We start from the raw sequence: 14,525 nt of genomic DNA on the forward strand, positions 1-14,525 counted from the left end.
ATGAAAATGAAGGCACAACTTACCCGAACTTATGGGACACAATGAAAGCAGTGTGGTAAGAGAAAAACTCATAGCTCTGAGTGCTCTCATAAAGAAATTGGAGAGAACATACAATAGCAGCTTAACAGCACATCTGAAAGCTCTAGAAGAAAAAAAAAAAAAAAGCAAATACACCCAAGAGGAGTAGATGGGAGGAAATAATCAAACATAGGGCTAAAATCATCCAAGTAGGAACAAAGAGAACTATACAAAGAATCAAGTTGGGGATTTAGCTCAGTGGTAGAGCGCTTGCCTAGCAAGCGCAAGGCCCTGGGTTCAGTCCCCAGCTCCGAAAAATAGAAAAAAAAAAAAAAAAAAAAAAAAAGAATCAACAAAGCCAGGAACTGGTTCTTTGAGAAAATCAACAGGATAGATTAAACCCTTAGCAAGACTAATCACAGGGCACAGAGAGAATATCCAAATGAACAAAATCAGAAATGAAAAGGGAGACATAACAACAGAAACTGAGAAAATCCAAAATCATCATCAGATCCTACTACAAAAGCCTATACTCAACAAAACAGGAAAGTCTAGAGGAAATGGACAATTTTCTAGACAGATATCAGGTACCAAAGTTAAATCACAATCAGATAAACCATCTAAACAGTCCCATAACTCCTAAAAGCAGGAGCAGTCATTAAAATTCTCCCAACCGGGGTTAGGGATTTAGCTCAGTGGTAGAGCGCTTGCCTAGGAAGCACAAGGCCCTGGGTTCGGTCCCCAGCTCCGAAAAAAAAGAACCAAAAAAAATAAAAAATAAAAAAAAATAAAATTCTCCCAACCAAAAAAAGCCCAAGATGAGGTAGGTTTAATGGTGAATTCTATGAGAATTCATTGAAGACCTAATACCAATATCTCCAAACTATTCCACAAAATAAAAACAGAAGGAGTACTACCCAATTCCTTCTATGAAGCCATAACTACACTTATACCTAAACCACACAAAGATTCAACAAAGAAAGAGAACTTCAGACCAACTTCCCTTATGAATATAAATGCCAAAATACTCAATAAGATTCTCACAAACTGAATCCAAGAACACAGCAAAACGATCATCGATCATGATCAAGTTGGCTTCATCCCAGGGATGCAGGGATGGTTCAATATACAGAAATCCATCAACTTAATCCACTATATAAACAAACTCAAAAAGAAAAACCACATGATCATCTCCTTAGCTGCTGAGAAAGCATTTGACAAAATTCAACTCCCCTTCAAGTTAAAAGTCTTGGGAAGATCAGGAATTCAAGGCCCATACCTAACATAGTAAAAGCAAAATGCAGCAAACCACTAATCAACATCAAACTAAATGGAGAGAAATTTGAAGCAACCCCACTAAAACTAGGGACCAGACAAGGCTGCCCATTCTCTCCCTACATATTCAATATAGTACTCAAAGTCCTAGCCAGGGCCATTAGACAACAAAAAGACATCAAAGGGATACAAAATGGGAAAGAAGTCAAAATATGACTATTTGAGGATGATATTATAGTATACTTAAATGACCCCAAAAATCCCACCAGAGAACTCCTTCACCTGAAAAACAACTTGAGCAAAGTGGCTGGGTATAAAATTAACTCAAACGAATCAGTAGCCTTCCTCTACTCAAAGGATAAACAGGCTGAGAAAGAAATTAGAGAAACAATACCCTTCACAATAGTCACAAATAACATAAAATACCTCTCAAAAACTTCAAGTCTCTAAAGAAAGAAATTGACGAAGATCTTTACCAATCCTACATCTGATAGAGGGCTAATATCCACTATATACAAAGAACTCAAGCAGTTAGACTCCAGAGAATCAAATAACCCTATTTAAAAAATGGGGTACAGAACCAAACAAAGAATTCTCAACTGAGGAATATCAAATGGCCAAAAAGCACCTAAAGAAATGTCCAACATCCTTAGTCGTCAGGGAAATGCAAATCAAACCAACTCTGAGATTCCACCTCACACCAGTCAGAATGGCTAAGATCAAAAACTCAGGTGAGGACAGATGCTGGTGAGGATGTGGAGAAAGAGGAACACTCCTCCATTGTTGGTGGGATTACAAACTGGTACAACCATTCTGGAAATCAGTCTGGAAGTTCCTCAGAAAATTGGACATAGTACCACTGGAGGACCCAGCTATACTACTCCTGGGCATATACCATAAAGATGCCCCAACATATAACAAAGACACATGCTCTATTATGTTCATAGCAGCCTTATTTATAATAGCCAAAACCTGGAAAGAACCCAGATGTCCTTCAACAGGGAATGGATACAGAAAATGTGGTATATTTACACAATGGAGTACCACTCAGCTATTAAAAACAATGACTTCATGAAATTCTTAGGCAAATAGATGGAACTAGAAAATATCCTGAGTGAGGTAATACAACCATAAAACAACACACATGTATGCACTCAGTGATAAGTCAAGATTAGCTGAAAAGCTCATAATAGCCAAGATACAATTCACAAATCACATGAAGCTCAAGAAGAAGGAAGACCAAAGTGTGGATGCTTCAGACCTTCTTAGAAGGGAGAACAAAAATACTCACAGGGGAAAATATGGAGACAAAGGGTAGAGTAGAGACTGCCCTACCTGGGGGATTCATCCATACACAAACACCAAACCCAGACAATATTGCACATGCCAAGAAGTCATACTGATAGTAGCCTGATATAGCTGTCTCCTGAGAGGCTCTGCCAGAGCCTGACAAATACAGAGGCAGATGCTCACAGCCAACCATTGAACTGAGAACAGGGTCTCCAATGGAGGAATTAGAGAAAGTACTGAAGGAGCTGAAGGGGTTTGCAACCCCATAAGAACAACAATACCAAACAACCAGACCCACCAGAGCTCCCAGAGACTAAACCACCATCCCCAGAGTACACAGGGATGGACCTATGGCTCCAGCTGCATTTGTAGGAGAGGATGGGCATCAATGGGAGGAGAGGCCCTTGGTTCTGTCAAGGCTCTATGCCCCAATGTAGGGGAATGTCAGGGAAGAGAGATGGGAAGAAGTGGGTGGGTGGGTGAGGGAGCACCCTCATAGAAGCAGGGAGAGGAGATGAGATAGCAGGTTTCTGGAGGGGAAACCAGGAAAGGGGATAACATTTAAAACATAAATAAAAAAAATCCAATAAAGAAAAGAAATATTTTAAAAAAAATATAATGTTATGTTATGAAAATTAGGAAAAGAGACAATCATTACAAAGGAGCTTCTTTATAATCTTAATGCCTATTAAAGTTACTTTTTAACTGTTTTGAACACAGGCATTAATAGCAATCATTTATTTAAAGCTATTTATAGACACCCAAGAGAATTTCACATGAATATACACTTATTCTTTATTGCGAATGTAGATTATCGTAAGGACATAATTTTTATGATTTTTTTTATCCACCGTGTAGTAATAATCCCCACGGAGAATAATAAATATCTACCACTGCACATTTATGTTACTTCTTTTTGTGAGGTATTAAAATGTTGTACTGTGTTATATGTATAGGTATGTACATGTATAGGTATGTATGTGTATAAGTAAACACACACACACACACACACACACACACACACAGGCTTGAGACTAGAGATGGCTCAATGGTTAAGAGCACTGGACTAGGTTGAATTCCCAGCAACCACACACTGGCTCACAAATTTCCTATAGTTCCAGTTCCAAAGGATCCAATGGCCTTCTTTTGGCCTCTGTGGACACAGGCATATACATAGTACACAGATATGCATGCAGGTGAAACACTCATACACATAAAATTAAAATAAAACATATTTAATTAAAAGAAAGAATAGGCTGTGAGCCATACAGCAGCAGTGGAAGGCAGAAGGCCCATGAGACCCAGGAATTTGGCCCCTGCAGACAGAATGACAGAGCCAGGAGCATCAGCCATGGACTGGGACTCATCTTTAGGAAAGTAAGCAAGCAGTTAACCTCAACCGGAAATTCTTTCCAAAAGCAAAACCTTCCCAAAGTACGTGGTATTTGGGAAACTATTAAAGAAATATTAAGAAGTCTATCTGACTTTAGTGGAAACTTTATCTCAGCACTACCAGGCACCCAGCAAAGGCTCTGCATATTTTCCTAGTAAAACCAACACAGGAGGCACTTACCTCTCTAAATGTCTGTCTCCTATTATCATCAACCATCCATCCATCCATCCATCCATAAATCCATCCATCCATAAATCATCCATCCATCCATCCATCCATAAATCCATCCATCCATCCATCCATAAATCCATCCATCCATAAATCCATCCATCCATCAATCCATCCATCCATAAATCATCCATCCATCCATCCATCCATCCATAAATCCATCCATCCATCCATCCATAAATCCATCCATCCATCCATCCATAAATCCATCCATCCATCCATCCATAAATCCATCCATCCATCCATCCATCCATCCATAAATCCATCCATCCATCCATCCATCCATCCATCCATCCATCCATCCATCCGTCCATCCATCCTCCTACCCACCTATAAACTGCAATAACAATTTCAAAGCAGTAGTATAGAACTAGAACAGGAACAAGCTGATCAGAACAGAGAGCCTAAAGACAGGTGAGTGGGAGAACTAGCTCTTGGTGTAGATCAGAATTAGCATCACCACCCCCTAGGCTATTTTATAAATGAGACTGAGAAAAATTAACCTCACCACTTTAAAAAAAAAAAAAGTGTAGAAACACGCCCCTCCCCTTTATTTAGGAAAAACATTTTCGAAACAAGAGGTAAGGAGGGGGAAATGAATGGATACCAAAATGACAGTCCTGTTCGGAACAGTCTGTTGAAGAAACTTTAATGTAAAACAAGACTTTTCTAAGTGCTAGGGACCAAGCGTCTAAAATCAAAGGAGAGAGTGACTCTATAAATTAGGACAGAAAGGCAAGAAAGGGTCAGGGAACCTTAGTAGAAAAAATAGTACAGATGCTGGCGAAGATGTAGAGAAAGAGGAACACTCCTCCATTGTTGGTGGGATTGCAGGTTGGTACAACCACTCTGGAAATCAGTTTGGATGTTCCTCAGAAAATTGGACATAGTACTACATAAGGACACAGCTATACGTCTCCTGGACAAATACCTAAAATATGTTCCAACATATAACAAAGACACATGTTCCACTATGTTCATAGCAGCCTTATTTAAAATAGCCAGAAGCTGGAAAGAACCTAGATGCCCTTCAACAGAGGAATGGATATGGAAAATGTGGTACATCTACACAATGAAGTACTACTCAGATATTAAAAACAATGACTTCATGAAATTCTTAGGCAAATGAATGGAACTAGAAAATATCATCCTGAGTGAGGTAACCCAATCACAGAAAAACACATACGGTATACACTCATTGATAAGTGGATATTAGTCCAAAAAGTTCGAATTAACCAAGATACAATCCACAGACCACATGAAGCTCAAGAAGGAGAACCAAAGTGCAGATGCTTCAGTCCTTCTTAAAAGGGGGAACAAAAATATTCAAAGGAGGGGATATGGAGACAAAGTTTGTAGCAGAGACTGAAGGAAAGGCCATTCAGAGCCTGCCCCACCTGGGGATCCAAACCATATACATACAGCCATCAAGCCCAGGCAATATTGCTGATGTCAAGAAGTGCATGCTGACAGGAGCCTGATATAGCTGTCTCCTGAGAGGCTCTGCCAGAGCATGACAAATACAGAGGCGGATACTTGCAGCCAACCATTGAACTGAGAACAGGGTCCCCATTGGAGGAGTTAGAGAAAGGATTGCAGGAGTTAAAGGGGCTTGAAACCCCTAGGAAGAACAATAATTCCAACCAACAGGAGCTCCCAGGGACTAAACAACCATCCAAAGAGTACACATGGACAGACCCATGGCTCTAGCTGCATATGTAGCAGAGAATGGCCTTGTTGGGCACCAATGGGAGGAGAATTCCTTAGTCCTGCCAAGGCTGGACCCCTCAGTGTAGAGGAATGTCAGGGCAGGAAGGCAGGAAGGGGTGGGTGGTCAGGTTGGGGAGCACCCTCATAGAAGCAGGGGGAAAGTGGATAGGATAGGAAGTTTATGGACAGGAAACCAGGAAAGGGGCTAACATTTGAAATATAAATAAAAAATATCCATTTTTTAAAAAAAGGAAAAATTAGTAAAAATGAATACATGCCCAAATCAAGAAAATGCAGTAAAGGGGAACCCCACATAGTTAACAAGCATAGGATAGAACGCATGGCTGTGTTTGCAACCAGAAAACCACAAATACGGATGCTGGCCTGTCTGTGTCTGGGTGGCTCTACCTGTTGCATTAGATTGGAAAAAATGACGAAGTTAGAAAATGTGAAGCTGGGGTTGGGGATTTAGCTCAGTGGTGGAGCGCTTGCCTAGCAAGCGCAAGGCCCTAGGTTCGGTCCCCAGCTCCGGAAAAAAAAGAAAAGAAAAAAAAGAAAGAAAGAAAGAAAATGTGAAGCTGCAGAGAAGGAAACAGCAGCTGGTGAGGGAGTGAGTGAGCCAGAAGAGCCAGTCCAGGTCTGAGCCAGCAGCACTCCCAAACAAGGCGTTCACACCAGTCAGGGTCAGCAGGGACAAAGCTGCACAGACAGGGTAATCGAGGAAGAGAAACAGACCTCAAACAAGTGTCATTCTCTCCATGAACTGTGATGACAGTGTACATGACACGCTCTTCATGAACAGTGATGCCAGTGTACATGATACTCTCTCCATATGTTGATGACAGTGTACATGACACTCTCTCCATGAGCAGTGATGACAGTGTACATGACACTCTCTCCACGAATACTGATGACAGTGTACATGACATGCTCACCATGAACAGTGATGACAGTGTACATGACACTCCATGAACAGTGATGACAGTGTATATGACACTCTCTCCATGAGCAGTGATGACAGTGTACATGACATGCTCTCCATGAACAGTGATGACAGTGTACATGAAAAGCTCTCCATGAACAGTGATGACAGTGTACATGACACGCTCTTCATGAACAGTGATGCCAGTGTACATGATACTCTCTCCATGAACAGTGATAACAGTATTCATGAACTGAGCATTAACTAAGCACCGACAGTGCACATGTACTGTGCATTACCTGAGCACCAACAATGTACAGAAAAGGGAGAGGGAGCAAAGAGGGCGCCCAAGCCATATCCTCCATCTAAACAAAAGGTACTAATCCCCCCCCTCATACCAGTTACTGAGCCCCATGCTGTGAGTCCCAGTATCAAAGGTGACATCCTTGATCTCAGAATTTACAATCTGATGAGGACACAGCAAAAGTAAGAGTATGGTAGCCACCGCAAAGGAAATAAAAACAAGGACTGTAGCCATGATGAAGAAAGTGATTCTACTTTGTAGAAGATCCCCCAAAGAGATGGAGGTGCTCAGATCTGCAGGAAGAATTAATCAGGCATATGGCAAACGTAGCCCCCTAAGAACTGTATTCAAAGTCATGGAGTGCAGTCACACGTTATTACAGGTCAGCAGTTACCAAGAGGTAACTGCCAGGAATTTCCTGTAACTTCACTCATGACTGAACTTTAAAACCCTGTTACATGTCCAGCTTGGTGGCACACACCTGCAATCCCAGCGTCTGGGAAACTGAAACATATAGGTGGAGTGTTCCAGGCTAGCCTCAAAAAACACAGGGAGTGCTAGCAACAAAGCCCAATCAATAACGTGTTCACTGTGCAGGCATGAGGACCTCAATGCCAGCATCATGAAAAAAAGCCAGTCTGGTTGCTCCACACTTAGAATCCCAGAACAGAGGAGGTGGAAACAGGTGGATACCAGGCTGGCCCACCTACTTGGCAAACTCCATATCAGTGAGAGACCATTCAAAACACAAGGTAGATGACTCCAGAGGAACCACACCCCAAGTTGTCCTCTGAATACACATACACACAAATGAGCAGCCACCTTTACACACGAACACCTACATACATATATGAACACCCACACTCAATACACATATACATAAAACATAAAGAGACCATCCCTTTAAACTATAAAATAAAAACGAAACCAAAACCAAAACCTGGTGCATTAAGGCCTGACCACAAGGCTAACTGTGAGTCCAAAATACTCTAACAAATGAATTCAACATTGGAGAGAGGCACCTTCAGTATGAATATTTTACATTCCTAAAAATTACTCCTGTAGTCAAGAAGCAGTAATTGAATTCACATATTATTCTACAATGCAGGGAAATAAGGATAAATATAAAATTTCCTATCTTTAAGGATCTTCCTTCAACTTATAAGACTTGAGAATCTCACTGTTTCCTACACTAATTGCTTTCTGTGATTAAAAGCCAACCCTTATTGCAGTCTGGTGACCTGCTAAGCACAGTTCTAGGAGCATGAAGGTTCACTCAATAGCAAACTTAAGATACTAGTATTCACACTTTAGAGGTGAAAACCTGAGGAAATGGCAGGGCACTGCAGCCATGAGAAAGACCTACAGAAGATTAAGCCAACCAGCGCTCCAACACGAACAGGGAAGGGACTGGCAAGGACCCACCCCCAGCTGCGGAACTGAAGGATGAGGGGAGATTCAGTTTTCTTCAGGGATATGGCCCCTGGTAGGTTGCCTGTATGACCTCAAACCCATGCACACAGAGCCAGCACTAACCAGACTCATTAGGAAGGAGGTAGAGGGGACAGAACTGAAGTTGGGGATCCCAAATGGAGTAAGAAGAGCAAAGTGGGATACAGAAGGGTTAATTGCAAACGCATTCATGCATGAAATTACCAGAGACTGCGTGTATGCATGTGTGTATGTGTGTGTGTGTATTTATATGTGTATGTGAGTGTGTGGTTGTGTGTATTTCTGTGTGGTGTTTGTGTGTGGTGTGTGTATTTGTGTGTGTATACGTGTGTGTGTGAATGTGTGTGAGTGTGATGTGTATATTTATGTGTATATCTGTGTGTATGTTATATGTGTGTGGTACATTTGTGTATATGTGTGTATGAATGTGTATAGGTTGAGTGTGTGTGTGGTTGTGTGTATTTGTGTGTGGTGTTTGTGTGTATATACATACGTGTGTGTGTGTGTGTGTGTGTGTGTGTGTGTGTGTGTTAGTTAACCAGCCTGAAGCACTGTCCCTAGGAAATGGCAAGTCTGAGATTCGAATCTTTCAAACTCCAAGGGCTGTATCAACAGTAGTATTTGTACCTCCTCTGGGATTCATTCAATGATTTTCAATGTGTCAGCAGCATCACCACATTGCCTTGAACCTACCAGAACTTCAAGAAACTCTGGGCCAGGGTAGCAGGCCACATTTTCACAACACCTACAGATGACTTCAGGGTTTGAAAATCACTAGCCTACTCTGAATGAAGGGTGAAATGATCACCATTTTGAAAAACCCTAGATATAGGGTCTTGTCCTCGTACAAATGACATAGTGCATATTTCAAAATAATGTCAATTTATTTCCTTGCTCCCCACAGGCCCCAAATTCTCATCAGCTTCTCTCCCAAACCCGGAAAAAAAAAAAGCCTAATCTTTATTCTGACTGTGCCACAGTAGGGGAGAAAAAAGGACAAGTCATGGTCAGTGGGCATTTGCCACCAAGCCTGAAGACCTGAGTCTGATCCCTGGAATCCACATGGAGAAGCAGCCCTACTTCTCCTTTGACCTCTACCCCTCACTGAGGCAAGTATGTGCATGTAAGTCCAAGTGTTATAGATGAATATATAAATGTAATTTAAAATTTTTTAGGACAACCCATGTCTGGAAAAAGAAAGCAGTCAAGTACAGCTGACCTCTGTGCCTGGTATGTTTTCCCATCCAAGGATTCAGCTGTAGGAAGGGAAGCTGTGGGTAGACCAGGCACAAGAAGACCATCGTAGTTGTCATCATTCCCTAGAGAGCACAGCCTGATGGCTACTCAGGTGCCATTCACACTGTATGAGGACTGTACCTGCCAGGCCTCGCCATCCTATCTAAAATAAGACCTGCTTTATCCGAAGGACAGCGGTTTACTCAACCCCTTCTGCAAGAACTAATAAAGCAACACAATCAACAGCAAGTCCAGCTAACAGCTCCAGTCACCAGAGAGGGAAACTGCCTACTCATCTCTCCTTATAAAGCAAAGTCTAGAAAAGTGTAGTAAGTAACTGCACAAGGAAAAACACAAACCTGGAGGGAACTTAAGCATCTAGTTACTGTGAGTGGTACACAGTCTCACCATGAGCACTTTGCCACATCTTTTAAAGAACAAACCTAAGAAAAGAAAAATCAAGATACCCACAAATAGCTTAGTCCTTGTTTATATAAATTGTCAGCAAAGCACAAGCCATTTTTTTTTTGAAAGCTCAAGTTTACACAGAGAGAGAGCAATAAATCTTCACTCTGGTCTGGGTTGCTGACCATGAGGAGGACCCGGAAGCCCACAATAGAGGTTATTTATGAAAGCGCTCAAAATGTCATCACTTTAAATTAAACCACTCTGCCCTTCCAAATAAGCGTATTTAATAAAACTCACTGAAGTTATTCACTACCATGAAAAGAACAGCTGTCCTTCTACATATGCCTCCTCATCACTGAAATGCTTATAGTCATGGCAGTAAGAGTACAAATAGTGATAAAATTAAAATAATGAAGCCGTCAGCAGTGGCATGGGGTATATTCCACTGGAGTATACCAGTATAATACATCCAGTGGAACTCATGTATTATACTAAATAATTTTGGAGAAACCAGCAAAACCTATAAACCCACAGGATGGGGAGAGGTTCAGTAGAAACAGGTAAATCTATCTCCATTTCCCACATGCAGGAGAGCTGGACACAAGGAAGGGCTTCGAGATTAAGAATAACAGATGCAAGTTTTTGATTACAGGAATTTTTGCTTCAAATTTGCAGTTGGCAACATTAAGGCACCAAAGCAGGAAGAGTGAGCCTGACCTAGTAGCCCAAGTCTATAATTGCAGCCCTTGGGAGACAGAGGCAGGAGGATCACTTCAAGTTCAAGGCCAGTCTGAGCTACATAAAGATCATTTCAAAAGTGGTCAGGGTAGAAAGGAAGGGAAGGGACAGACAAATGGATGGAATGCCGGGCTTAACTTGTGTAAGGCTATCTTGTATGTTTCACAAGTAAGTTACATCAAAACGTAGTCTACCTGAGGCATACCATGGTGCATTACATAAAACACAGAAAGGATTACTTCATAGGAGTATAGTAAGAAATGTCATGAGACATGTGAATGCTCCTAACTTCTTTAACACAACCTAACAGCCAGCTAGAGTTTCCCAATCTAACATCAGTCCATACTGACCCCTTAAACTCTTTTGCTTGAGTCATTCTAATTAAAAAGAAAAGAAAAATGATTGCTACATTTTCAACCCTTCAATAATTGTAAAGACTTCCCCAAAAGTCATCTTATCTCAGTTATATTTCAGACCAATTCCCAAAACTCCTGAAAGGCACAGCTGAGCGAGGTGTGCAAGTGCAAAGCATTTCAATAGAGACTCACAAAGCACAATCAATCAATTCCGCTTGGTTCCTTTTGCCTGTGTGGGAAAGTATTTTTCTGGGAACTTTCAAACTGTCTTAGTAGCAGCTTGAAAAAACTAAGAGACAGTATTTCTAGAAATAGCTATTTCTGATCCTGTACTGAGCTTAATAATTACAGCCTAAACCAGATTCCAAATGAAGTGACAGTCAAGTGTCCCTGCTAAAGTTTCCTCCCAAGCAATACCTGAAAAGTTCTTGTGAGTGTGAAATGCGCATGCTCTGCACAGCCTTCCCCGGGAAGAGTAACTGGCAAACACACGTAAGTGTAACCTGTGCGCGCCTAGGCAAGGAGACAGCACTTCAAAAGACATCACTGCACCACAGATGCTAGCCCTCTTAATGACCCGGAATCTTCTCACCTGTGGACATATGGCGGCCTGGGCAGGTTAAAGAAAAGCTAACAGCCATTCGAGGTATTGCTTCCTAAGAACATCCAATCGAGTGACAAATTGCCTAGAATTTGTCTGCCAAGTATTTAAGTATTACTACAGGAGCAGCAGGTGCAGTCCTGAAGCCTAAGATCCACAGAGTGCTTTTTACAAAGCCTTTTCTGTTTTAATGTTGTTGTTTGGAAGAGAAGAAAAAGAAAGAAAAGGAGAGTGGTGGGGGACGGGGCGGGGGTGGGGGGGTGGGGGTACTGACAGAGAGAGACTGGGAGAGAGACAGAAACAGAGGGGAGAGAAGCACAATTCTACTCCTACCCGTGGTCCACCCCCACAGTATTCTCAAACCTGCACGGACATCATCTGAAAATTCCTCTCCTTTCACCCTTCCCTCCCCACTTCAGCCCAGACAAAGGTGAGTGAGTCATCAGTCACTGTGCTCGGTACACTTGTCACTTAGGTAAATATCCCCAAACAAATTCCTACTGTAGGTAAAAGAGCAAATAACATCATAGAGAACCCCGTGAACTCCTCACTGCCTAGAGTCTAATAAACCTGAATTAAACAGTGTTCAAGTAAAGACGTTTTCCGGGGCGAAGGGGGTTGAAAAAAAGGCTTTTCACTACTTAGCATGTCCTTGCCCCACAGTTCCCTCTCCTGCAGGTCTTCCCGCCTAGGCTCTGCAGCTGCGTCCCGGAGCGCCCCAGGGTCCCAGGGTCCGCCCGCGCCCGCACCACCTCCTCTGCCCGCGTCAGTGCAAGGTGCTACAGCGAAGCGCCTGGAGGCCGGCGGGGGCTCTAGGGAGCGCGGCCGCAGGAGCGGAGACCCCGAGAGGCGCCGCAGTGCCCGGGCCTCCTACCTGCTCCACAGCCGCAGTCCACGCGCCGCTTAGCTCCGCAGCTTGGGATCACAACTAAGGACAATCGGGAGGCAGACGGGATCAGCTGCCGCAGAGCTCGATAAACTAGCCGGTTGCACCCGCCACATCTCCTGCCTCGGCCCCGCCCCGGGGGCGGAGGCTCTAGGGGGCGGGTTTCGTTGTTTGGGGGGAGGGGTCTCGCTGGGCGGTGCTTTGGCGGGGCGGGGCCTATGGGCCTATGTGCCTATGAGCCAAGAGCAACACCGAGTGTCAGTCAAGGAGTCTGCTGATGGATTGCCTAAGGAAAGGTCGTCTCAGCGCTCTCTCATTGGTTGGCAAGGGCAAACATAGCAGAGCCCTTATTAGTAGCGGCATTGTAGCTCCTCCTCTCCGTCCCTGCCCGGTCCCATTGCTGTTTGCCCTTGAATGCCCAGATCCAGGTGGCTGTAGGATGAGATGAAATAGGGGAGCCAGCAACCTCGGAAGAAAGCTCTAAATGCTGGGCTCCCTACGCAGGATACCAGCTCCCCCGAACACCTACTATCTTGTGGATTTTGTAGGACCTTTTGTTGAATAACATCCCATCTTCAACTTCTCATTAATTTAGTGAGGCTGCTGGGATATATTTTAAATTCTACGTAAAATTCAGAAAGATGTCAGAAAAAAACTATGCGACGTTTTCACCTTTGGTGAGACTGGAAGTGAATTGCTTACTGCTTGTCTGTGTTCCTACAGAGAAAGTATTACTTTCATAATTTTTAACAAAACAAACATTGTTCTAAGAAAAATAGAAAAATTAATAAGGAGAAAAAGCTTTGGAGATACACAAGGGACTTGATCTTCTATGACAGAAAAATACAATAATTACATTCTTCATTATCTTGAAAAAGAGCACAGGATAACTGAGATGTGACTATCCTTCCAGAATATGTATGCAACACATAAAATAATATGTAGGCAGGATTATTGTAGCAGGATTCCCTGAGACAAAGAATTTTGTACTAAATAAATAAATCTTTGGCAAAAAAAAAAAAAAGACACGAAAAGCAACTCTGGCGATACAGTGGAAAGTCATGTGGTGGAGGAAATTAAAAGGATGTGAGTTTCTTTCTTTGATGTGATACATATGATGTGATATAAGCAATGAACATTAAAGTTAAAGGAGGCATAGGAGTTAAGAATTAACGACCTGTGGTTAATCCGAATAATAGAGATGCCAGCACATTTCCAGCCAGCCCAAATGTCTGGCACCTTGGCCAGTTAAGGTGTGAAGCAAATTCCAAAGTGGAATTTGCTTAAGCTGCCAGGACAATCTCAGGAATTCTGGACAGGCCATTTTCAACAACTCCATGAACTACATAACAGTGAACAAGAAAGGAGTTTTTGTTTGCCTACACTAATATAGAGAGCCAAAAGCCAAACTAAAGGCAAGGAAGGTAGGTCAGCTTTCTCTGCAAAACTCTATTTCCCTTGGCTTCCAGACATCCAATACCATCCCATGAGACCATTGTGATGTCACTGCACACTGGTGGGACAGATGGCAGATGGAGGCTGCCATTGCTCCTTCAGCAGAAATCCTGGAGGAACAGATCTGACTCGGCACCACAGTCTCATAACTTTTCTGATGGCCCTTGAATAATAAAAAGCCTGTTAGTCACTTTAGCCTCACAGTGTGTCTCCCTGACTGTGTAGGGTCCCTGGTTTGATCCCAAGCACCCCA

The 14,525-nt window shown here is 42.6% G+C and overlaps 1 protein-coding gene across 5 annotated transcripts in view; it reads right to left on the reverse strand.

Moving 5' to 3' along the window:
• Mpp7 (MAGUK p55 scaffold protein 7) overlaps positions 1-12,947 on the reverse strand; it is a 269,029-nt gene extending 256,082 nt beyond the window's left edge. For all 5 annotated transcript variants that reach the window (XR_015640818.1, XR_015640817.1, XR_015640819.1 and 2 more), the window contains exon 1: positions 12,806-12,947. The gene's annotated coding sequence lies outside the window, so the exon portion shown is untranslated. The remainder of the gene's footprint in view (positions 1-12,805) is intronic.
• Positions 12,948-14,525: the final 1,578 nt, after the last annotated feature.

Source organism: Rattus norvegicus, chromosome 17, assembly GCF_021556685.1.
Source record: "Rattus norvegicus strain SHRSP/BbbUtx chromosome 17, alternate assembly SHRSP_T2T, whole genome shotgun sequence".
NCBI lineage: Eukaryota > Metazoa > Chordata > Mammalia > Rodentia > Muridae > Rattus > Rattus norvegicus.